This window comes from Dioscorea cayenensis, unplaced genomic scaffold (genome assembly GCF_009730915.1).
Source record: "Dioscorea cayenensis subsp. rotundata cultivar TDr96_F1 unplaced genomic scaffold, TDr96_F1_v2_PseudoChromosome.rev07_lg8_w22 25.fasta BLBR01000767.1, whole genome shotgun sequence".
NCBI classification, from domain to species: domain Eukaryota; kingdom Viridiplantae; phylum Streptophyta; class Magnoliopsida; order Dioscoreales; family Dioscoreaceae; genus Dioscorea; species Dioscorea cayenensis.
In genome coordinates this window covers 22063-48835 of record NW_024087158.1, presented here as the reverse complement: position 1 = coordinate 48835, position 26773 = coordinate 22063, and the positions used below count along the sequence as shown (strand labels likewise).

General features: G+C 41.5%; 1 non-coding gene across 1 annotated transcript; it reads left to right on the top strand.

Annotated features, from left to right (window-relative positions):
- The first annotated feature begins 3853 nt into the window (after positions 1–3853).
- LOC120254947 lies at positions 3854–3960 on the top strand. The gene has a single exon (XR_005534828.1). It is a non-coding gene; the product is annotated as a small nucleolar RNA R71 (small nucleolar RNA).
- The last annotated feature ends 22813 nt before the right edge of the window (positions 3961–26773 follow it).

Sequence of the window (26773 nt, the reverse complement as noted above, 5' to 3'; positions counted from 1 at the left end):
GGATGGTTCCTCTGCCGCGGAAGGTGTCTCGGTTTCCATCGGTGTTGGTTATGGCTCGGGAGCGGACTGAGATGCCCCGGCTTCATCCTCGAATGGTATGTTCAGCACATAGACACCATTGGAATATTTTCAGATTAACCCCATGAGCCTCATGGTCTCTAACCCAAGTGGCGCTGGTATGATCGCTTTCTCGGTTCCGCTGATTTGGCCTCGCAAGCCCATCCCCACAATGAGTTTGGTAATATATGGACCCAAGAAGATGACACCCAATCGAGGATATTGTCCTTGATGCTTCAAATACTCTACTAAAATGTGTCCCAGATGGACCGGTTCATTCCGAACCATGGAGTACAAGTACAGAAGCTCTTGCTTGTTGATGACTCCTGTACTATCACCACGCCCATTTACTAACCTGCTTATGATGGCGTGCAGATATCTGTAACTGGGTCGAGATAAACATGAAGCCTTAGACACTCCTGGTTCATAACGCCCCTTTCCACATAAAAGTGAATACGCCTTAATGGGAGATAAACCTGTCATGTCAATTGGAAGGTTCTCGTACTCCTCAGTTTCAGTATATTCATCATCATATAGACCAAGTCTAGTGGAGAACTGTGTGACACTCATACTATGATGCTGCCCCAAAGCTCGAAACTGAATTGTGTCGACACTATCAAAATGAGCATAAGAGCGGTCGAACTCAAATGAAGCAAGAACCTCCAAAGTAAGTGTGCGGATAGCAGGGTCATGAATGTTCAGTAATTTGTGCCAATTACCAACCAGTAATAATTTCTCGACCTCGTCAGCCATATCATCAGCTAGTTATACCTGCCTAAGTAACTCAATATCTGGGATTCGCATTTGACCAAACTTAAGCTTCTCTAACCGCTCAAATCGAGCTTGGTGTGCCGGTAATGTGAATTCCATAACTTCCGGTTTAGGGGCAGGCTTTCGAGGCCTCTTAGCAACTGTTTTCTTTGATTTGGTAGCCATGCATGTATATATTAGAAAAGGAAAATCCATCAGGTCCATTCAAAATGCAGAAAAATGAGAACACACGGTCGTGCGGAAATTCCACAAGCCCGTGCGTGTCCACGGGCGTGGAAACCGCACGCCCCTTGCAGTCAATCTCCATGCCACCTCCCTATTTCGCTTCCAAATCGTTTTAGAAACAAATAATAATCAGTTTAGCAAAGAAACGATACACATGAACCATTTCAACCACAGACAATCAGATAGAATCCAACGAAATCGAAAAAGAGAGAAAATCAAGGTTTACCAATGCACTGCACATAAACACTCCTCCAATCCCTACAATGCTCTATCAATCGACTCGAAGAAGACAGTAGCAGGGGGCCAGAACATCAGAAACACACTCTTTTGGTGGTTTAGGGTTATTTGAGGAGAGGGGTGTGACTCTTGAATTGGGAGAGCGGATGGTCTTTAGAATCCTAGAGAACCACACGGGCGTGCGGGAGTCGTCCACGGCTGTGTGCTCGCAAATAACGAGTTCACAGGAGCGGACCCACACCCTTGTGGCCCTTCTGGATATCTGAGAGAAAAATATAAACATGCCCATGTGTAAATAGCGCACGAGCGTGGACATTCACACGCCAAACTCACAGTGGGCAGCCGCACGCCCCTGTGTTTTCCCGGGATGGAGGGAGCAACCTGCAGAGTTTTGCACGGGCGTGCGAAAATTACCCACGCCGGTGCGTGGTCCACAAGGTCACCCACAGGGGCGAGTCCACGCCCCTGTGTGCACTCGGGAAAAACTTCACAACTCTGCAGGAACTCACACGCCCGTGCGGAAATTACCCACGGGCGTGCGCCAGTTGCATGGTCGTCCACAGGGGCAGCCGCATGCCCCTGCGCCTTCTCTGGATGAGCTCGCAGTGAACATACACGGGCGTGTGGAAATTCCACACACCCTTGTGTTTTCTCTGGATGACTTAGAAAAACCTGCAGGCTCTGCAGAACTAATCAGAACTTGTCCACACACTCCGAGCCTGCTCTATTATGCAAAATTTACCAGAGGAAAATACAAAATAAAACTCAAACGACCAAACTTCACCAACTCACAACAAAACCAACAATGAATTCTTTTAAAGATCCGCATTAAAATCGCAGCACAAGCACTCAAAAATTGAATCACCAACACTTAACAATTCATTCATGCAAGCAAACTAAACTAAAAGGTACGAGAATAGTAAACACTTGGGTTGCCTCCCAAGAAGCGCTTGTTTAACGTCACTAAGCTTGACGTATCTTCCTTACCTCACGGGGGTTTATGGAGGAAGAATACCTCTCTATTATCACTGCCAATCTCTCCGCCATGGTATAGTTTCAGCCTATGTCCATTCACCTTGAATATGCCCTTCTCTGAATGACTAATCACAATGGCTCCATAAGGGGAAACTTCGGTTACGGTATACGGCCCAGACCATCTTGATTTAAGTTTCCCCAGGAATAAACGTAGACCGGAATTGAATAGTAGTACCTGATCGCCGATTTTGAAATCTTTGGGGAGTTTAATATGCTTATCATGCCACGCCCGAATTCTTTCCTTATATATCCTTGCATTCTCATTTGCCTTCATCCTCCATTCATCTAGCTCATTGAGATGTAACATTCGTTGCTCTCCAAATTTGCACATGTCAAAATTCATCAATTTAATTGCCCAATACGCTTTGTGCTCCAACTCCACCGGTAAATGGCAAGATTTTCCATACACTAAATTATAAGGAGTGGTCCCTATTGGTGTTTTATATGCTGTTCTATGAGCCCAAAGCGCGTCGTCCAACCATTCAGACCAATCTCGTTTACCTTGATCCACTGTTTTGGTCAAGATTCTCTTGAGCTCTCTATTTGTAACCTCCACTTGCCCACTCGTTTGTGGATGGTAAGGTGTCACAAGATGATGATGAACTCCATAACGCTTTAACACTTTCTCTAATTGTGTTTTGCAAAAATGTGTTCCCCGATCGCTAATGATAATTCTTGGAGTCCCGAATCGAGTGAATAACTTCTTAAGAAACTTTACCACAGTTATTGAATCATTAGTTTGAAGAGCCTGGGCTTCCACCCACTTGGAAACATAGTCAACTGCCACCAAAATGTATTGATTGCAATTGGACTTTGGAAATGGTCCCATGAAATCAATTCCCCATACATCAAACACCTCGCAAAATTGCATAGGATTTTGAGGCATCTCATTCCTTCGTGATAAGTTTCCAGCCCTTTGACAACTATCAAATCGTAAAACGAATTGATGAACATCTTGGAATAAAGTCGGCTAGTAGAACCCAGCAGCTAGAACCTTCTCTGCAGTTCGACCTGACGCATAGTGCCCTCCCACTGGGCCTGAGTGACAATGCGCAATGATGTTCCACCCCTCCTCTCTAGAAACACACCTTCACACCACCTGATCTGTGCAAATACAGAACAAGTACGGATCTTCCCAGAAGAAATTCTTTAGATCACTGAAAAATTTCTTCTTCTGTTGAAAGGTTAAGCCCTGCTTCAACACCTTTCCTGACAGATAATTTGTAAAATCCGCAAACCAGGGGGTATCTTCCGATTCTGATTCCTGTACCACATATAGGTGTTCTTCGGGGAAGAAATCATTAACTTCCTTGCCAATGAGGTTACCGCATCAATTTCATGGAGACCGGCCACCTTTTTTTTTTCCCTAGCATTCCATTGGTAACTATTTAACCCTATTTCCTCAATTAATTGACGAGCCTCATCGGGAGTTTTGCTACCTAAGGTACCTCCTGCTACCGCATCCAAGAGTTGCCTTGTACTCGGGTTCAAACCATTGTAGAAGGTTTGAACAATCATCCACTCTGGAAATCCGTATTGCGGACACTTTCTCAGTAGCTCTTTGAACCTTTCCCATGTCTCGAATAGAGACTCCAATTCCAACTGAACAAAGGACGAGATCTCATTCCTAAGCTTTGCTGATTTTCCGGGAGGAAAGTAACGGGCTAGAAAAGCTTCTACCATCTCCTCCCATGTAGTGATTGATGCTCTAGGTAATGAGTGTAGCCACTGCTTCGCTCTCCCCTTCAAGGAAAATGGGAAGACTCTCAATATGATGGCATCATCCGTAACCCCATTTATCTTCAGTATGTCGTACACCTCGAGAAAGCTCTCTATATGACTATTTGGATCTTTATCAGCCAAACCGTTGAATTGTGCGGACTGCTGTAGCATATGGATGAATGTCGGCTTTAGCTCAAAGTTCTGAGCTGTAATCGGGGGATGCACAATACTCGATTGTGTTCCCAATACTGAAGGTCTGGCATAGTCGGATAGTGTTCGCTGTTTCTCATTCTGTTCTGCCATGTTTTCAGATTCCTCTCATTCCAAATCAGCTGAATTATGCTGTTCTTGCACAGGTTCTTTCCCTTTTATTCTAAGTGTACATTCAAGCTTAGGGTCTCCTTCAATCAATATTGATGGATTCTCTCGGGTCATAACCTGGAGCTACACCAAAAAGAAAGAAAAAGAAAATCAGAACGATGAAAGAATAAGAACATATGAAATACAATGTGTGGTGAAATAGCTAAGAAAACAAAGTGCAAAGTATCTCTAAACGCCTACTCCCCGGCAACGGCGCCAAAAACTTGACAAGGTCCCCTTGTGTATATCCCGCAAGTGCACGGGTTTATCGAAGTAATAATCCCGGGTGAGAGGGTATCGAATCCACAGGGAGTAGGGAATAAAAATACTTAATTTGATTCTTAGCTATGTAAAAGATCAATGATGATGAGTGTGATAATGATTCAATTCTCAACAGTAAAAGCAACAAGTAAGAGAGCAAAAGTAAAGAAGGGGGGTAAGGCAATCGATAAAGAATCCTCTATTATGCTTCCTAATCAATACTATGGTGAGTCGTGGAAATCCTTAATTACATAGTCCCAAATCTAAGGTCAACTATGCCTAACTCTATACATGTCCCGGAGGAGAAATCGAACAATCTCAACACCTCGCACTCGCATAGAGTTGCAATGAGTTCTAGGGATTCCAAGTGATAAATCTCTTCCTTAATATAGACCTAACCCTTTGGTCCAGGTGGAAGGTTCCTAACCAGAATTAAGCCCTAGATAGTAAGATCACCTCAACGCTTCACTTCATTGCACGCGCAACTAAGCCCCAGCGGAAGTTCATCCCTTAGATCATTCACTCTATTATGACCGCAAAGAACTCGAGGAACGGAGGTAGAATCTATCACGCAGGAGGGGAAAGGGGACGCTCCTGTACCTCTCGACTCACCCTCTTAACCCTCTCCAACCAAGCTTTGTCTAACGCTCATGCTGTGTCACTCACTCACAAGGTTACCAACAAAAACTCTCAACTCTAGTGTCACTCTAGGGGAAATGTTCATACAATCAAGCATTCAAGGTTGGAACTCATAATAAACATAAATTTATTGAAAGCATAATAAAGAGGTTCAAAGAAACAAATACATCATAAGGTTCACAATACCCCAGTACCTACTAGGGGTTTAGCTCTCCATGGAGCTAAGTACAATCAAAAAATAGAATGTAAAAGCAATGAATCCATAAAGAAACCCCCTCGATGGTCATGTCGATGGTCTTGTGGAGAGTCATCCCAGTGGAGTAGATACGATCGCCTTCTCTGCCCCTCTGATAGTGTCTAGTAGACACATCCCGATGATGAGCCTGGTGATGTAAGGTGATCAGTACTTGTGTGTTTGACAATGCTCCCCGCAAGTGCACGGAGTTGTCGAAGTAATAAATCCCAGGTGAGTGGGGTATCGTATCTATAGGGAAAAGGGAATAAGAATACTTAATTTGCTTCTTAACTATATGATAGATGAATAGTGATATATGTGACAAGATTCAATTCTCAAAAGAAAATCAACCCAAAAGAGATTAAAAGTAAAGAGAAGGTAAGGTAATCAATAAAGATGGGGTACCCGGGTATTGGTTCGCCTAGGAAAATAGTTTCAAGTGCAAGAACTCTCTATTATGCTTCCTAACTAATGTAATGGTGAGTTAGGATGGTTGATCACCGGCAAGTGTACGGGGTCGCCAAGTAATACCTTGTGCAAAAGCCCAAGGATCATATTCCACGGGGCTAAGGAGCTCCTACTACTCCTCCATCACTCACTTTCTAACATTACAACTCAAGCATGGTATACTACTCTAATACGAGCAAGAATGTAAATAAAACATAGTTATAGTAATTCCAAGGCAAGCAAGAAAATCACAAGAGCAATGATGCTAAGAATAGGCCTAGGGATGAGGATTCCCAAAAGGGGTCATCATGATATAAGGATGCATAAAAATAAATGGCAAGGGTGATTTAGACCGATGGACCTCAAAATTATTTCAACCCCAATTTCTTGGCGGCTAAACTCTAATCCCGTACAAATGATGACAAGGATCTCTCATTAATCATATTTCTACGTTTGCATTGAGTACAAGGAGATCACGTGATATGGATGCACTTAACCTAAGTTTATCCTCATGGTTCGGAGGGCCTACCTACATCCAATTTCTCGGCATGTTGGTCAAAGATTACCCCTTTTAGCTCATTAACGATCTAATACATGCGAGTAGGTCACATCTACGTGTACAACTCAAACAAGAACTAAGGATTTCTTCACATAATAGTTCTAGGCATGAAACACAATGAACCAAACCATAAATGACACCAATGCACTCCAAATGTAAATGTAGCATCCAAAATACATGATGAACCCCCCAAGGTTCACCTACATCCAGTGGCCTTGGGGGTCTAGTGTGCCATCATACAAACAAGCCTATTAATCTCAACAAAAACAAGAAGTAAATGCATAAATGACACTCCCTAGTCCGAATGATGATGAAGAAGGAAAAATGCCGGCCGAATGACGCTTCCTCAAGCCCAAGGAAAGCCAAATACTCCTCCTACTTTGATGATGAAGCTTTCCCCTTTAAATCTAGCCCTTGATCTTCCCAAGCCTCAAGCCACAACACTCTTCAAAAATAACCTCTTCCTTTCTCCTCTTCTTCGTAAGTCTTGGGCTGCCAAGTATCCTCCCAAGTCTCTCCTCGAAAATCCTCCTCTATATATATCACTCATCCTCCCCCAAAATGGCCTCCATCCCTAGTGGTATACCACTCTCTATGAGTTCAATCCCGGGTGGTATACTCCTCTCTATGAGGACCTCATTCAGGTGGTATACTGGCTCCATGAGGTCCTCATAGAGCTCCTCACTGACATTGTTTGGTGTAGGCAAACTCCATAAATGCACTTAGAATAGTATCTATCTCGGCTCAATGAGCATCTCATTGAGCCACTATGCCTTCAAGCAAAACTTGTTCTCTTCATTAGCTACAGTAATCATCGCAGGCTCTATACCGGGCAGCATTGAAGCCGTTTGCCGTGATTAGATTCATGACTCGAAAAACCCACCGGGTGCTACGAGTGGTAGCTACGAGTAATCTTGTTACGATACCACTTTGCTACAATATTCCAACTATAGTACTTTGCTACAATAAATACGATACAGTACCATGACGTGGTTTTCTTCTCTTTTTTGCCCAAATCATATCTTCGTGTCCTCCATGTCGTTTTCGTGCCCTACAAAACAAATAACACATGATTATGCATAAAATGGGTATCAATTCTTATACAAATACATATACTAAAAATACATACATGTAGACACTTATCAAATATCCCCACACCTAAGCATTTGCTTGTCCCCAAAGCAAACACATCATGAAAAAAACATAGATAATGATAAGAGGCTAAATGTATTACCTCCGGCTCAAATAAATACAAGACTCTACAAGCATTGGAAAAATGATAAAAAAATAATGAGTTACAAACATTAAGTACAACAAAAAAAGATCTTGTCTCACTTCCTATATGTACGTGCCATGTGTGTGAACCTTGTATTTCATCCTCCCTGACCGGTCCATCCCTCATCGACTTCAATTAGTACAGCTCTAGATGCTAATCACTCCACATGCAAGAGTACTCAGTCTTAAAATGCTAAGTGCAACTCCGATGAACAAGAAAGATCCTTCAAAGTCTTGAACTCGAACTAACTCCCTTTTTTTTAAAGCCTCTAGTAGCTATCCAAAAAGATCACTAGGGTTTTTTATTTTCATTTCATTTCATTTTTTTCCTTTTTCGAGTCCGACTAACATAGACTGCACCAAAAATCTTTCTGGAGGGTGCACATGCTGGTTAGGCACAATAGCAACCCAACTACTCGATTACAGTCTACATAGATGCATTCATGCTTCATTAGCAGAGGAATACTAACATAGACTCATTTTTCTCTTTTCATTCATTCTTCTTTTTTTTCATTTTCTTTTTTTACATTCATCCTAGATCATGTCTTCAGACTACTCTATATGCCACAAAATTAGGGCTAGCTCAACAAGATTTAGGAGTTCTTAAGAGTTCATTGAAAGAAAGAACTTAGAATTCTAAGGCCAAGTACTCAAGCTTGTGTGTTAAAGCAATCAAGAGAGATAAAGTAGTCATGTTGGCTATTCCCAGGGCATCAACACAAGATTCAGTACACAAGAAAATACTAGAGGTGAAATAAGATTCAATAAAGCACACAAATCATGTAACTCACATCAATCATTAAACCATGCTAGAAGAGTCTTATAAGAATGAATAAGCCATCATGGGTACACTAGCATGTAAATAATAATCCCTAATACATACAATACACCCATCCCCCACCTAGTGTTGTACATTGTCCCCAATGTACACTAATCATGAAAAAAACATAATAATATGTGCAATGAAAAATAATGGAGGAGGGTGGAACAAACATCCCCGATTAAATCTTGTGCACACGCGAGAGGTGACCCGAATAAAAAGGTGTTGCAAGCTTTTCATGTCGGGTCCGGCTTCCACGGGATGTGGAGAGGCTCACCAAGCTCCCTTAATGCTTTGCACGGCATAAAGGGGCATCATCATTCCAAACAAAAATTAAGATTGCAAAAAAATAAAATGCTAGGGAGTAGTCAAAACACACAAATACTAGATGAAGAGTAGCAAAGTTCAACACAAGGTTGATAGGGCATCCCTCCCTAACTTATTAAAAATCAAACAAACACACTTGCATCAAAAAGTAAAAGCAAAGAAATAAACTAAAGAAGTAAAGCAAATGTCCATGCTCAAATGTCCAACTAGTCATCACAAGATGTTGAAGATGTGGTTGTCTTGGTGTGCTTCGAAAATTGCTCAAAACCTCCAAAAGTAAGTTGGTGAAAGGTAGGATCATCAATTGAGAATAGATTCACCAAAAAAACCATGTGAAAGTAATTCCTTGAATTGTTCATGCATCCCAAATATTTCCAGAATACCCCATTATATGTGATGAAGTGTGCCACATGGTTTTGGTCTTGAAACTTCACACTTCGCCTTATGATAAGCATGCTTAAAGTGTGGTTCTTTGGGGTTGGAATTGTGTTTCTTGGACGTTCGGAGGCAAATTTCTTGACTTGTGGCATTCTTACATCAATAAAAATTCAAATAAGAATGAAAGGAATCCAAGAGAATGCATAATGTGGCATGAAAATGGCTAAAACATGAAGAAAATGGAGTGAATAGGATCCATGCGGGCATATGGAGCCTGTATGGATACCATTCAATTTTAAAGAGTTTCCCCACATCATGAATTTGGAAAAAAATTTACATAAATTCGAAATGTTTCAAAGACTTGATGATCATACCACAAAATATAAGATAAAAGCTTGAAATAATCCACAGAAATACTCAAGAAAGCAAGAAGAAAAGAAAAGAAAAAATTTCATCAATAGCAAGTTTCATACCAACATGATTTGAAAACACATGAGTGGAGCTAGAAGACAAACACTAGATCAACTTCCCAAGGAGATGTGGAGATGATTTAGAACATTCCTTGGTGAGATCCAGCCATGGATAGATGGATCATGGAAGCTAGGGTTCGGTTGGAGAAGAAGGAGAATGAAGAGAGAGACAAGATGGCAAATGTTCATATGAAGAATAAGAGTCTTCATGGCCTCTATGGGGTGCTCATAGAGCCCGCGAGGAGTAGTGTAAAAGTTTTGAATTTTCTTGATGGTCTCTATGCGCTCCTCATAGAGCCCGTGAAGCCTAGTTAAAAAGTTCTGGATGGTCTTTGATGGTCTCTATGAGCTCCTCATAGAGCCCGTGAAAGCCTAGTTAAAAGTTTTCGGAATTTTCTCGCAGCCTCTATGAGCTCCTCATAGAGCCCGTGAGACTCTAAAAACTTGGTTTAAAGTTTTGGTTGCTTCTCCAAACACATGGCCATGGTTACAAAAATGATCTAAAAATCATCTCCAACATGAAATAAATGGTTTCAAAGTTTCAATCTAACACATCAAATTATAGCCCACACAAGTACAATTTCACAATAAAAATCAAGTAAAAAACCACATGGACAATGATCATGATAAATAAAATAATGAGAGCAAGGACTTATTCACATTAGCAACTCTAAGAAAATACAAAAAAAATGACAAGAACATGAACACAAAGAACACACAAACATGAAAATAAACCACCAAATGCTTGGGTTGCTTCCCAAGAAGCGCTTGTTTAACGTCACGAGCCTGACGTACCTTTTCACTTACCTTACAGGGGTTCGAATAATTTGAAATTTCCCCCGGTCATCTTTGAATTGTTGGTGCTTCTTCCCGGTAAATTCAAAGACATCAATTAATGAATTTCACACTTTTCATGAAGAAAGGGAGGTGAAGATTGTACCTTCTTTTCTTGAGGTGTCTGATGAGAATGAGTACTACCTTTCTTCTTCTTTCCCCAAACCTCCCTCCAAATCTTTTTCAACATTGAATCTTTCTTTTCTTTTTCTTTGGCATTGGTGCACATAACCTTCTCCATTGGCCACTTCAAATTGGAACTTGGAAGAGGAGAGTGAGGTTCTTCTAGATCTTCATTTTCTAGCTCTCCCAAGTACTCATCCATTGGGTTTAATGATAGTACTTCCTACACACAATCAGAAATTAAAAGTTAAGTTTCATCAACAAAATAAAGCATGTCATCATGGTCTAAAGAATGTTTCATGGCCGCCGGTAGAGTGTACACTGCTTCTTCCTCACCAACTCTTAATGTTAATTTTCCTCCTTTAAGGTCAATTAGGGCACCGGAGGTAGTGAGGAATGACCGACCAAGAATCAACGGTGTCTCCACATCTTCATCAATATCCATGATGACAAAATCTATAGGGAACACAAATCATCTTCTACCCGGACAATCACATCTTCTACCATCCCATGAGGCTTCCTTGTTGATCGATCCGCCAATTGTAAAATCATTCTCATGGGTTTAAGTTCCTCAAGACCAAGCTTCACGTACATGGTGTAGGGCATAACATTAATGCTTGCCACCGAGTCCGTTAGGGCATTTTCTTTAACCCCACCCTTAAGTACACATAGGATTATGAAGCTTCCCGGATCTTTCAATTTTTGTGGGAGCTTTTTCTCCAAAATGGCCGAGCAATTTCCCATGAGTGCAACTGTGCCCTCTTCTTCAAATTTTCTCTTGTTTGTTAGCAATTCCTTCAAAAACTTGGCATATGACAAGATCCCCTTGCGTATATCCCGCAAGTGCACGGGTTTGTCAAAGTAATAATCCCGGGATGAGCGGGTATCGAAATCCACAGGGGAGTAGGGAATAAAAGACACTTAATCCGACTTCTTAGCTATGTGAAAATATCAGCAGTGATAAGTGTGACAATGATTCAATTCTCAACAAAGGAAAAAAACAACAAGTAAGAGAGCACGAGTAAAGGAGGAGGTAAGGCAATCGATAAAGATGGGGTACTCGGATGATGCTACACCTAGGACAATCGTTTCAAGTGCAAGAACTCTCTATTATGCTTCCTAATCAATGCAATGGAGAGTCATGGAAATCCTTACATACATAGTCCCAAATCTAAGGTCAACTATGCCTAACTCTATTCATGTCCCGGAGGAGAGATTAAATAACCTCTCAACCTCGCACTCGAATAAAGTTGAAATGAGCTCTAGGGATTCCAAATGATAAATCGCTTCCTAATTATAGACCTAACCCTTTGGTCCAGTGGAAGGTCCCTTAGCCACAATTAAAGCCCTAGATACTAAGATCACCCTCAACGCTTCACTCCATTGCACGCGCAAATAGGCCCTCAGCGGAGGGTTCATCACTTAGACCATTCACTCTATTATGGCCGCAAAGAACTCAAGGAATGGAGGTAGAATCTATCACGTCGAGAGGGAAAGGGGACGCTCCCTGTACCTCTCAACTCACCCTCTCAACCCTCTCCAACCTAGCTTTGTCTAACCGCTCGTGGTGTGTCACTTACGTCACAAGGTTACCAACAAGAACCCTCAACCCTAGTGTCACTCTAGGGGAAATGTTCAAACAATCAAGCATTCAAGGTTGGAACTCACAATAAACATCAATTTATTTAAAAGCATAATAAAGAGTTCAATGAAACGAAATACATCCTAGGGTTCACAAATCACCCAAGTACCCACTAGGGGTTTAGCTCTCCATGGAGCTAAGTACAATCAAAAGAAATCAAATGTAAAAGAGCAATGAATCCATAAAAAACACCCTCGATGGTGCGTGTCGATGGTCTTGTGAAAAGTCCTCTACTACATGCAAGGGATCCTTTGTCCGGCCTAGGATACACCTCGCCCGGGATCGATGCCGACGAAGCTGTCCCAATAACCTTCTTCCAAATGACGCGCGATGTCAGAGCCGTAGAACCTCTCCAAAACCCTAGCCAATACCCCTCAAAACCCTAGCTGAAGCCCTCTCTCCAAGTTGGGGAAAAACATGGAGAAAAAGAATGCCAAAAAGCAGGGGCTGATTAGGCTTTAAATAAAGCTGGAATCGGGCGACTACAGGCGTGGATGCTTCACGGGCCCTAGCGAATTTGCCACACGGGCGTGGGTAATTTCCACTCGCCCGTGTGGATTCTTTTGAAAGCTGTCATTTTCGGCAGTGTGAGCGATGACTTTGCTACAATGTTTTGCTGCGGTACCCCACTATAATACTATGCCAAAAATACTCCGAATCCACTTTTCATCGAGGTAACATAAGCGGGCACCACGTTTATGCCGTGGATCGCTTTAGCTTCTTCAATGACCGATAAGTTGATGGAGGTCATGTTCTATGTGCATAAATCGGAGATGCTTGAGTGTGACTTCCCTTGTGCCCCTCAAATGGTTGTGAAACTCAAATACGGGGAGGTTGGCACACACTCTAGCATCACGCACCCGACTTATATCTTCACGTTTGAACTTTAGCATGATTTCCTCCAAAATCGGTGCATTGTGATCCACATTGGCTTCTTTCCTTCATAATCGGCCTCACAACCCCTACCGCATAAAAAGTAACATAAAAAAACACATATTAATGTAAAAAAACCCGAGAAAAAGTAATGCTCAACATAAGGAATGAGATGCTTTGCATTCATATCGCATAATACTTATCAAATCTCTTTATTATGCTTTCAATTAATTGATGTTTTGTTGTGAGGTTTCCAACCTTGAATGCTTAATTTTATGAACATTTCCCCTAGAGTGACACTAGAATTGAGAGTTCTTGTTGGTAACCTTGTGAGTGAGTGAGACACCACGAGTGTTAGACAAACCTAGGTTGGAGAGGGTTGAGAGGGTGAGTCAAGAGGTACAAGAGCATCCCTTTTCTCCTCTGACGTGATAGATTCTACCTCCGTTCCTCTAGTTCTTTATGGCCATAATAGAGTGAATGGTCTAAGGGATGACCCTCCGCTGGGGCTTAGTTGCGCATGCAACGGAGTGAAGCGTTGAGGTTATCTTAGTATCTAGGGATTAATCGTTGTTATGGACCTTCCACCTAGACCAAAGGGTTAGGTCTATAATTAGGAAGAGATTTATCACTTGGAATCCCTAGAGCTCATTGCAACTCTATTCGAGTGCGAGGTTGAGAGGTTATCTAATCTCTCATATGGGACATGTATAGAGTTGGGCATAGTTGACTTTAGATTTGGGATTATGTATTTAAGGATTTCCATGACTTACCATTGCATTGATTAGGAAACATAAAAGAGGGTTCTTGCACTTGAAACAATTGTCCTAGGCGGAGCATTATCCGAGTACCCCATCTTTATCGATTTGCCTTACCTCCTCCTTTACCCATGCTCTTTTACTTGTTGTTTTTACTTTTGAGAATTGAATCATTGTCACACTTATCACTACTGATTTTTCAGATAGCTAAGAAACGGATTAAGTGTTTTTATTCCCTACTCCCTGTGGATTCGATACCCGCTCATCCGGGATTATTACTTCGACAAACCATGCACTTGCGGGATATACGCAAGGGGACCTTGCCAAGTTTTTGGCGCTGTTGCCGGGGAGTAGGCATTTAGAGATACTTTGCACTTTGGTTTCTTAGTATATTTTATTTCATATCTTCTTATTCTATCATTTTTCTGACTTTTCCTTATTTCTTTTTTATTGCAGAAAATGATTAACATGTTTGAATCATTTGACACTATCATGAGAATGGTTGAAAACGTGGAGCAGAAAGTTCAAACAGTTGCATTGCACGACATACCGTGTTATTCTTATCATGAGCAATATACAACTCAATAGACAGTAGAAGAATCAGTTGAAGAGTACATCACCAAGATTCAAGGGCAAAAATGTGAATTAGATAATGTGATAAAGCATTTTGAGAGATCCACATCGGTGTCAATGAGTTATCAGTTGGAGGAAAGTGTAGAAAGAATTCTTGCTCAGCTTGATTCTTCCTACCAAGACCAAAGGCAAGAACTCTTTTCAATGGGAGTTGCTATTTCAAAAGCAGAACTATGTGGAATGGATATGTTGATATCCGTTATAGATTGTAAAGAAATAGGTACCCAGGTGGAAGAAGAGGAGAATAACTGGGAACATGAGGCAAATGATTTCGAGGAGATTGATAGAATGAAGGAGGGCAGCTTGCACCCATTAATTGTTGAACCACCAGAACTTGAGCTTAAAACACTTCCAGCACATTTGGAATATGCATTTTTAATGGAGGACTCTAAACTCACTGTGATTGTAGCTTCAAACTTGTCTACGGAGCAGAAGGATAAGCTTGTTAGCATGTTGAAAAAGCACAAATCAGCTATTGCATGGATGATCTCCGACATTAAGGTATAAATCCATCATTCGCACTCATAAGATCCCTAATGGAGGATGACTACAAATACAGTAGATCCAACCTCGGCGAAGATTGAATCCAAATATGAAAGAGGGTTATCAAAGCGGAGGTAATAAAACTTTTTGATGCGGGAATTATCTACCCCATATCCGGACGGCAAGTGGGCGAGCCCATTCCAAGTAGTCTGAGAAAGGAGGAATGAGCGGTGGTAAAAATAAAAGAATGAGTTAATCCCAGCTAGGATGATGGTGGTTGGCGAGTTTGCATTGACTAGTAGAAGAGCAGATGAAGTCTCTCGGAGAAGATAATTTTCTTTTGCCATTTATTGACCAAAAATGTTGGAGCGACTAGCCGGGGCATCATTTCTCACGCTTCCTTGATGGCATGTCATGATATTTTCAAATCCCAATAGCCCAAAAAGATCAGGAGAAAACCACATTTACTTGCCCTTACGGTACTTTTGCTTATGGAGTAATGCCTTTTCGGGTTGTATAGCGCACGCAACATTCAAAGCTGACGCATGGCCCATTTTGATGACTTTCTCAAAGATATTATGGAAGTTTTCATGGATGATTTTTCGAGTTGGGGACTCTTTCGATGCTTGCTTAAATAATTTGGAAAGAGTATTAGTGAGGATGTGAAGAGATGAACCCTCATCCTCAAGTCGGGAGAAGTGTCACTTTTTATGGTGCAAAAAGGCATTATCCTTGGACATAAGATTTCCGAGGAAGGTATGGAGTGTAGATAAGGCAAGAGGTTGAGGTAGTTGGAAAAAGCTCCCACTCCACCTACAGAATGTGAAAGGGATCCGGTTTCTTGGGTCATGCGGGTTTTTGCGAGAAGGGTTCATTAAGGACTTTTCGAAGATCTCCCAAACCATTGACCAAACTCTTGGAGAAGGATACCCTTTTGATTTTGGAAACAAGCTGTCTGAATGTATTTAATGTCGCTGAAAGAAAAGTTAGTGCAAGCACCAATCCGACAACACCGAAGTGGGATGAGCTCGTTCAAAGTAATGTGTGATGCTAGTGAGTATGCGGTGGGAGCGGTCTTGGGTCGAGGAGAAATAAAGCAATTTCAACCGATCTATATTATACTAGCGAGATTCTCCCTAGTGTACAAGAGAATTACACCACTCTGAAAGGAATTATTAGCAGTAGTGTTTGCTTTGATAAATTCAGACCATATCTCATCCTATCTAATGCCATAGTGTTCATAGATCATTCTGCACTCCATTATCTCTTGAACAAGGCAGATGTGAAGCCGAGATTTATTCAGTGGATATTGTTGTTGCAAGAATTTGATATGGAAATAAAAGATAAAAAGGGGACAAAGAATGTGGTTGCAGATCATCTGTCGAGATTAGAAGATTGTGAGGGGCAAGAACCGGCAAGCAAGGAAATTAATGTTTTCTCCACGAAGAGCATCGTCATCGGTACACAACTCAGAATCAAAAGATATTCCATGGTTTTGCGGATTTTTGCGAATTATCCGTCGGAAGAGGTATTGACGCAGGGTCTAAGCTTTCAACAGAAGAAGAAATTTTTAAGTGATCTTAAGAATTTTTCGGGAAGATCACCACATTGACGTATTTGTGCGGATCGGTGGTCTGGGCAGTGTGTTTCTAGGGAGGAAGGTTGGGAACATCATTACGCATTATCATTCAGGGGCCGGTGGGGGCATTATGCATCAAGTCGAGCTGCGAGAGAAGGTTTTAGCCGTTTGGGTTCTATTGGCCGACCTTTATTCCAAGATGTTTTATCAATTCGTTTTACTGATATGATTGTTGTCAACGTGTTTGAAACTTATCACGAGAGTACAAGATGCCTCAAAAATCCTATGCAATTTCTGCGAGGCGTTTCATGTATAGGGAATTGATTTCATGGGACCATTTTTCAAAATCTAATGGCAATCAATACGATACACGTGTAATTGATTATGTTTCCAAGTGGGTGGAAGCCGGGCTCTTCCAACTAATGATGCAAGAACGCTGGGTGAAGTTTTTGAAGAAGTTATTTACTCGATTTGGAACTCCAAGAATTATCATTAGCTATCGGGGAACCCATTTTTGTAACACACAATTGGCAAAAGTATTAAAGCGTTATGGAGTTCATCATCATCTTGCTACTCCTTACCATCCTAGCTAAAGACGAGGCAAGTGGAGGTTACAAATAGAGAGCTCAAGAGAATCTTAATCAAATCGGTGGAACAAGGGAAAGCGAGATTGGTCCGAAGGTTAGATGACACACTTTGGGCTCATAGAAGAACGATATACAAAACCCAGTAGGGACCACTTTTGCTATAATTTGAGTGTATGGAAAATCTTTACCATTTACTGGTGGAATTAGAGCACAAAGCATATTGAGGCAATTAAAGTGATGAATTTTGACTATGCAGTCTGGAGAGCGATGAAGTAGAATGTCACATCTCAATGAGTTAAAGCGAATGGAGGATGAAGGCATATGAGAATGCAAGGATATATAAGGAAAGGAATTCGAAGTGGCATGACGAAGCATATTTACACTCCGAAGGAATTCAGCAAGGCGATCGGGTGTTATTATTCAACTCTCACCTCGTTTATTCTCGAAACTCAAATCAGCGTGGTCCGCCCGTATACCATAACCAAAAGTTTCACCTCATGGAGCCATTGAGGATTAACCATCCGGAGAAGGGCACATTCAAGGTGAATGGACATAGTGAAAACCATACTATGGCGGAGAGATATGTAGTGACAAAAGAGAAGTATTTTTCCTCCATGAACCCCGTGACGTAAGGCCAAGGTGCGTCAAGCTCATCGATGTTAAAACAAAGCGCTTCTTGGGAGGCAACCCAAGTGTTTACTATTTCTTATCTTCTAGTTTAGTTTGTTTTGTCGTGAATAATTTGTTAAGTGTTGGTGTCTTGATTTTTAGATGCTTTTGCTGAGATTTTCTTGCGGGCTTTGTGTATTCATCGTGTGTTTTCTTGTGGAATTGGCGAAGTTGTGTCATTTGAGCTTTATTACATGTTTTTCACTGATAAAACTTGCATACTGTGGTAGGCTCTGAGTGCGTAAACATGTTCAGAAACTTTCTACAGAGCCTGCAGATTTTTCTAAGGAATCGAGTGAAAATGCAGGGAGTGTGGAATTTCCATACGCGTGGAATTGTATTGCCGAGCTCATCCAAAGAAGGCACGAGGGTGTGCTGGCTGCCCCTGTGAATGACCATCGCGAATGCTCATGCGCCCATGGGTAATTTGCACTTGCAGGCGTGTGATTTCCTGCAGAGTTTGTCAAATTATCAGGGAGCGCCACGTGGTCGTGAACTCGACCGATGTGGGTGACCTTATGAAACATGTGCATGGGTGTGGGTAATTTCCACACGCCCATGCGAAGACTCTCTGCAGAGGAGTTCTCTCCATCTCGAAGCCACGAGGACGATGCGATCACCGTGAGCTCGAGCTCGTGAATGCTGCACGTCTGTGGAATTTCTGCAGGGCGTGTAGAGACTACTAGTAATTTTTCTCCGGATATCAATAAAGAAACAGGGCATCGTCGCCCTGTGAGACCTTCAGTTTGAGGGCGCCGCGAGTGTGGGTGATTCCAGCTTTTTACCCGTGTGGATCCCAGATTAAAAGCATGCGCTCTCCCAATAAATTGGTACCCTAAGCCACCCAAAGAACATTTTTCGACATTCTCCGTCCTCCTATTGTTGTCTTTGAATCGATTGATTGTGCATTGTGCTGGATTGTAGGGATGTTTAGCTTCAACTCGTCGGAAATGCCTTTGTTTTCCTCTCATCACCGATTTCCTTTTGAGTCTAGCTGATTACTTGTGATTAAAAATGGATAATGCACATCGGGTTTTCTTACTAAAATGGTTATGATTTGTTTTTGAGAAGATCTGGAAGTGAGATAAGGGTGTAGCTGAAAGAATGGCTACAAGGGCCGTGCGTTTTCCACGCCTAGTGAAAGTGCACGGGCGTGTGGAATTTCCGCACGGCCGTGCGTTGTTATTTTCATGCAGTCTGAATGAAACTTATTGATTTTCTTTTTCTAATACATGCGGTATGGCTGCGGATCGAAGAAGACAGGTTGCTAAATGTCCTAAAGTGCAATTCCTCGCATCGAGCTTGGTTTAGCCGTTAGCGAAGCTTAAGTTTGTTCAAACGTGAATCCCGTGATATTGGGTCACTTTCGAGAAGGGTGCAACTAGTAGATGACATGGCCGATGAGGTTGAGAAACTATTATTGGTTGGTAGTTAGCACAAGTTATTGAATATTCATGACCCACGCTATCCGCTCACTCACTTTAGATGTGCTTGCTTCATTTGAGTTCGACCGCTCTTATTCTCATTTTTGATAGTGTCGGCGCTATTCGAGCTCGTAGCTTTTGGGCAACATCGTAGTATGAGTGTCACTACGCTTCTCCAATAGACTTGGTTTATATGATGAGGAGTATATCTAAACCGAGGGAGTAGGAGAGTCTTCCAATTGACATGTCGGGTTTATCTCCCAAGGAGGCGTATAAAAATACTATGTGGTAAGGCTGATATGAACGAGGAGTGTCTAAGGCTTCATGTTTATCTCGACCTAGTTGCTGTATATCTTCACGAGCATCATAAGCGTGTCGGTGAAGGGTCGCGTGATAATACAGAGTCATAAAACAAGTAAGAACTTCTGTACTTATACTCCATGGTTTGGAACGAGCCGGTCCATCCGGGGCACATTTTAGCGGAGTATTTGACGATCAAGGACGAGTATCCCAGATTAGGTGTCATTTTCGGGTCCATACATTACTAGACTCATTTTTGGGGATGGGTCTACGAGACACAATCAGTGAGCCGAGATGACGATAATACCAGCACCACTTAGGTTAGAGATAATGAGGCCCATCAGTTTGGTCAGTAAATATCTAAATGGTGTTTATGTGCTGAATATACCATTAGAGGATACAGGTGACAAGCCTTGGTCAGGACCAATGGAGACCCGAGGCACCTCTAGCGGCGGAGAATGTACCCCCGTGACGCTTTGATTTACACCACCTCGAGCCTATGATCTCTTTGAGAGGCTCGAGAATGCTTTAGGAGTGGTGTGGGACGAGGTCTCCGAGATCGGGTCACGCAAGTAGCTCAAGACACGGAGTTCATGGCACGCTTTTGACGACATCAAGAGATCTTAGAGTGAGATGTTGCCTCCTCATTTGCCTTATGACCAAGGACTCCTCAGCCACCTTGGGCATCTCTTGCACCCCCATCTCCTATACCAGCACCAGTGGATCCACCTTATGTTTCCCCACCACCAGCAGATGAGTAGGAGCCGACGAGTGTGACAATCGATATTTGTCTTTATTTTTTTGTGTTTTCTTTATTTTGAATTTTATTTTGGACTTGTTCACTCAGAAAGGATTCTCCTTCTGAGTTTATTTTCATTTTGCATCTCGAGTTGTATTCATTGTCTATCTTTTTTATATACTCGAGTTATTTTTGTTTTATTGAGCTTCACTGAACTCCCTCGTGTATGCGTGCAGATGGTCTTGTCATCATGGGAATTGAGACTATGTCATGGGCATGGCCAAGTTGTCTCGGCACTTGGCCGTGTGGGGTTCACAACCCATCGAAACATTACTCCCAAGGACTTAGCTCCATCAAACGTGACACTAGGAGTCAGGGGAGTATTATTTTGATTGCTTCTCCAACATGTATTCTTCAATGATATACATTATGAGTGATCTTGCATGCGTGCATTGGGGACAATGTACAACTTAAGTGTTGGGGAGGGGGAGTTTCATAGTGTACATATCTTTTATATTAGTTTTGATTGTTATACATGCTCACATAGCCAATGGTGGTTCACCTTAGTTGCAATGATTGTATTCTTGAGTTTAGGAGAACTTTTAACATTGAATGTTTTCATGCTCTAGTTCTTGCTTGAATTTCTAGGAATTTTTCACCCGATGTACACTCGCAGTACATCGCTCACTCTTTTAAACTCTATTGGAAACTCATGTTCGATGTTAAAGGGACTAGTTATAGTTGTTTCTTGTGTTAAATTTTGAAAAATGAATGATGAAAAAATAAGGAACAAAATAGTTTTCTTGTTTGTTTTGCATTTTGGGTGGAAAGAGCTACCACCTATGTAGTATGAAGTTACTCTCATAAGTCGGATACTAGCTATGCCCTAATGAGAGAAAGAACTATCTCATAGGATGAGTGAGAGCTACCACTCCGGTAGAAAGAGCTACCACCGAAGTGTGAAAGCCACCTTAGTGGTCGCTTTTGGAAAGGGCTACCTTACAGGGATGTGTGAAGCTACTACCATCTTTGAAATTGTTGTCACTTTTTGTGGATAAATAAGTCCCTTGTACTTAGAACTTTGAGGAGTATACCTTGGGTTTCTTTTGAGTGAGTTCACACACGTACACGATTTCGGGTTTTGTTTCCTTTTCTATTCAAGTTTTTAGCTAGAGCATTGATTTTTCGTATTTAGTGTTGGAATTTCCCTTACTTGTAGAATGCTTTCTTTGTATACTTTGGTGAACCTAAGGCCAAGCACATACAATATCTTCTTCATTGATGCACATAACATTTTTAATTTTTGTTTGAGGACAAGCAAAAGCTTAAGTATGGGGGAGTTTGATAAGTGCTTGTGTGATATGAATGCAAAGCATTCTTTCCTTATGTTGAGCATTACTTTTCTCGGGTTTTTACACTAATATGTGTGTTTTTATGTTACTTTCGTGCAGGTAGGGTTGTGAGGTCGAGTATGAAGGAAAGAAACCAATGTGGATCATAATGCACCGATTTTGGAGGAAATCTTGCTAAGGTTCAAACGCGAAGACGTAGGTCGGGTGTGAGATGCTAGAGTGTGTGCCAACCTCTTCATATTTGAGTTAGCACAACCACTTGAGGGGCACAAGGGCAGCCACACTCAAGCATTCTCGACTTATGCAAATAGAACAAGATCCCCACCAACTTGTCCGTCATTAAAGAAGCAAAGCGATCCACGACGTGAACGCAGTGCCCGCTTTGCGCCACCCTCGATGAAAGCATGGACTCGGGAAGTATTTTTAGGCCGTGTACTTTTAGCAAAACACTATTTACAAACGGCCGAGAAAATAGTAATTCAGAGAATCCACATGGGCGGTGGAAATTATACACGCCTGCGTGGAAATTCCACATGGCCGTGTAAAATCCACAGTGCTCGGTGGTCGCCTCGATTCCAAATCTCTATTTAAAGCCGATTCAGCCCTCGATTTCAAAGATTCTTTTCTCCATCGCTTTCCCCAACTTGAGAGAGGATTTCAGCTAGGGTTTTGAGAGGTATTGGCTAAAGTTTTGGAGAGGTTCTATGGCTCTGACATCATCATTCCTTAGGAAGAAGGTTGGTAGGGCAGCTTCCGTCGACGCGTATCCTATACCGGACAAGGAAATCCTTGGACGACGAGTAGAGGACTTTAGAGAAGACCATCGACATGACTATCGAGGGGGTTTCTCTATGGATTCATTACTTTTACATTCTATTTCTTTGATTGTACTTAGCTCCATGGAGAGCTAAACACCTAGTGGGTACTTGGGTATTTGTGAACCCTATGATGTATTTGTTTAATTGAATCTCTTTATTATGCTTTCAATTAATTGATGTTTGTTGTGAGTTCTAACCTTGAATGCTTGATTGTGTGAACATTTTGCCTAGAGTAACACTAGGGTTGAGAGTTCTTGTTGCTAACCTTGTGAGTGAGTGATACACCACGAGCGTTAGACAAAGCTAGGTTGGAGAAGATTGAGAGGGTGAGTCGAGAGGTACAGGAGCGTCCCCTTTCCCCTCCGACTTGATAGATTCTACCTCCGTACCTCGAGTTCTTTGTGGCCATAATAGAGTGAATGGTCTAAGGGTCCACTGGGGCTTAGTTGCGCGTGCAACGGAGTGAAGCGTTGAGGTGATCTTAGTATCTAGAGCTTAATCGTGGTTAGTGACCTTCCACCTGGACCAAAGGGTTAGGTCTATAATTTGGAAGAGATTTATCACTTGGAATCCCTAGAGCTCATTGCAACTCTATTTGAGTGCGAGGTTGAGAGGTTATCTAATCTCTCCTCCGGGACATGTATAGAGTTAGGCATAGTTGACCTTAGATTTGGGACTATGTATTTAAGGATTTCGATGACTCACCATTGCATTGATTAGGAAGCATAATAGAGGGTTCTTGTACTTGAAACAATTGTCCTAGGGTCGAGCATTATCCGAGTACCCCATCTTTTATCAATTGCCTTACCTCATCATTTACTCATGCTCTCTTACTTGTTGTTTTTTTACGCTTTGAGAATTGAATCATTGTCACACTTATCACTACCGATTTTTTTCACATAGCTAAGAAGCGGATTAAGTGTTTTTATTCCCTACTCCCTGTGGATTCGATACCCGCTCATCTGGGATTATTACCTCCACAAACCCGTGCACTTACAGGATATACGCAAGGGGACCTTGTCAATTACCCACAAAATCCAATTGTTCTACCGAGGATGTACCACTAATAGAAATCAGGCAATCAGATGAAGCATGTCCTCCCCCACACCCAGTGCAACTATTCAAGGCTGCCACTCTAGGAGAAGTTTGAGTATCTAACTTCTTGCTCAATGACTCAACCTGGGCCGCCAAAGAAGTAACTGCATCAATCTCATGAAGTCCGGCTAACCTTTTTCTGTCTCTTGTGTTTCACTAATAAATGTTCATAGCCATTTCCTCAATGAGACATCGCATTTCTTTATGGGTCTTGCTTCTTAAGGTATCTCCCTCGCCGCATCAAGTAACCGCCATGTCCTTGGGTTCAACCTATTGTAAAAAGTCTGAATGATCACCCACTCTAGAAAAACAATGTTGAGGACATTTCTGCAAAAAGCTCCTTTAACCTATCACATATCTCAAAAAAAGAGACTCCAATTCTGCTTGCACAAAGGAGGATATTTCATTCCTCGAAGCTTCACGATTTTTCCAAATGGGAAATATCGGGCAAGAAAAGCTTCCACCATCTCCTCCACGTAGTAATCGATGCTCTAGGTAATGAATGTAGCTACTCGCTTTTCTTCCCTTCAAGGAAAAATGGGAAGGCCCTTAATCCAATAGCATCATTCATAACACCATTAATCTTAAGCATGTCGCAAACTTCCAAGAAATTCTTTATGTGGTTAGTCGAATCCTCATCGGCCAAACCATTAAACTGTGTCGACTGCTGTATAATCTGGATGAATGCTGGCTTTTGCTCAAAGTTTTGAGCTGTAATCAGTGGCCTCATAATACTAGACTATGTGCCCAAGACTCGCAGTCCGCATAATCTGACATCGTCCCCTCATCGCTCATTCTCGCTCGCCATATTATCTCGATCCTTCACCTTCTACCTCAGCCTTGATTTAACTATTCTTGTCATGTGTTTTTCTCCTTCTATAAAGTGTTCATTCAAGTTTAGAATCTCCTTCAACCAATGTTGAAGGGTTTGCTCGGGTTATGTCGGAGTCGCAACCAAAGAAAGAAAAAAACAAATCACAATGATGGAAGAATATGAAAGTGTGAAATAAAAATAAATAGTGAATAGCTAAAAATAGCAAAGTGCAAAGTGTTTCTAAAAATTCTCATTTCCCTGAATGGTACAAAAACTTGACAAAAATACCTTTTATGTATGTACTCGCAAGTGTAATGGGTTTGTCAAGTAATAATACCCTAGTGAGTGGGTAGTCATATCCATAGGGAAAAGTGATCAGAAACACAAGGATTACTATTTAACTAAAGTGAAGATGGATCGATAGTAGTGTGAACAATGTCAATATGAAAAGAAATAAAAAGAATAAGAAAGAGAGACGTTATAAAAAATGAGTGGAAAGATAATCTATAGAAAATGGGGCACCCGGACATTGCTCCCCCTAGGACTATTGCTTCAAGTGCAAAACCAACTATTATATCTCCTAACTGATGCTTAATAAGTCATGGAAATCCTACAATACATGGTCCCAAAGCTAAGGTCAACCGTGACTAACCCTACACTATGTCCCGGAGGAGAAATCGCTCGCCTCAACACCTTACACTATGCAAAGTTGCTTAAAAGCTCTAGTGAGTCCAAGTGATAAACCCTATTCACTAACAAAGATCTAACCCTTTGGTCCAGGCAAAAGATCCCTAATCACAATTAAGCCCCAGATACTAAGGATTACTTCAATGGTTCACTCTATTGCTTTATGTAACTAAGAACCAAAGTGGAGTTTTGTCTCTTAGCACTTCACTCTATTATGACAAAGAAAGAGCTCTTGGAACGTGGAGGTAGGATAAATCACAACGGTGGGAAAAATGGGACGTTCTTCTACCTCTCAACTCACCCGCCGACTCTCTTTAATCTTGCTTTGTCTAACCCTCATAGTGTGTCACTCACTCACAAAGATTACCAATGTAGGCTCTCAACCCTCAGTATCACTCTAAGGGAATACCCATTCAATAAGCATTCAAGATTAGAACCCAATTAAAAAACATCAATTAAAGAAACAAAATAGAAAGGTCAAAGAAACAATAGTGATCTAACTCTCCATGGTTTTAAGATATAATCAATAATGAAATTAAAAGTAAGAACATGCAATCCATAAGTAAACCCACCTTGGTATTTGTATCGATGGTCTTGTGGAGTGTCTGTGTCTTCTTCAAAGGTTCCCTCGTCAAGCCTAGGGCACACATCACTGAATTGATGCTGATGAAAATTACCACATTAACTATCTTCCAAAGGAACACGGTGTTGAAGGCCATAGAACCACTACATAACCTTGCCAAAGCCTCTCCAAACCCTAGTCGCGAGAGACTCTAAAGATGGAGAAAATATGAGAAAAAGATGGGGAAAAGGATTCCAAAATGAGCTGAAGTCGCAGCTTTAAATAGGCTATAATCGGACATCCACACTGAATCTATAAGAATTGATTTTTCAACAGCCTATATACAATAACTACTACTACAGATATTTGCTACATTGATTTACTATAGTACTCCGCCAAAATACTCCCGAATTCACACTTTTCATCGAGGACACATGAATGGGAAAACACATCCATGCGGTTGATCATGTTGCATCTTTAATAAAATAACATTTGACGACAATCTTGCTAGCATTGAACAAGTAAAAACACATGAGTGTGATTGTCTTTGTGCCCCTCTAATTTGCATGTTCACTCGGAGCACAAATGGAGGTTGGCACACACTCATATGTCTTTGACCACAACTTGTGTCTTCACGCTTTGTTCACTCCATGATTTCTTCAAAGAAAGTGTATTCATAATCTACTTTGGCTTCTTTCTTCCACACTTGTCTCTGCAATCCTACATGCACAAAAAGTAGCGTAATACACATGTATGAGCGATAAAAATCAGTAGAAAAAGTAATGCTCATTGTAAGAAAAGAATACTTTCTATTACTAATACAAAAGCACTAATCACCAAGCACCCACTAGGGGTTTAGCACTCCGTGGAGCAATACAAAAGCAAATATGAAATTAAAGAGAAGTGCAAGTAATCCATAGAGAAAACCCCCTTGTAGTATCATGATCAATAGTCTTCATGGAGCGACCTCATCTTCTCAAAAG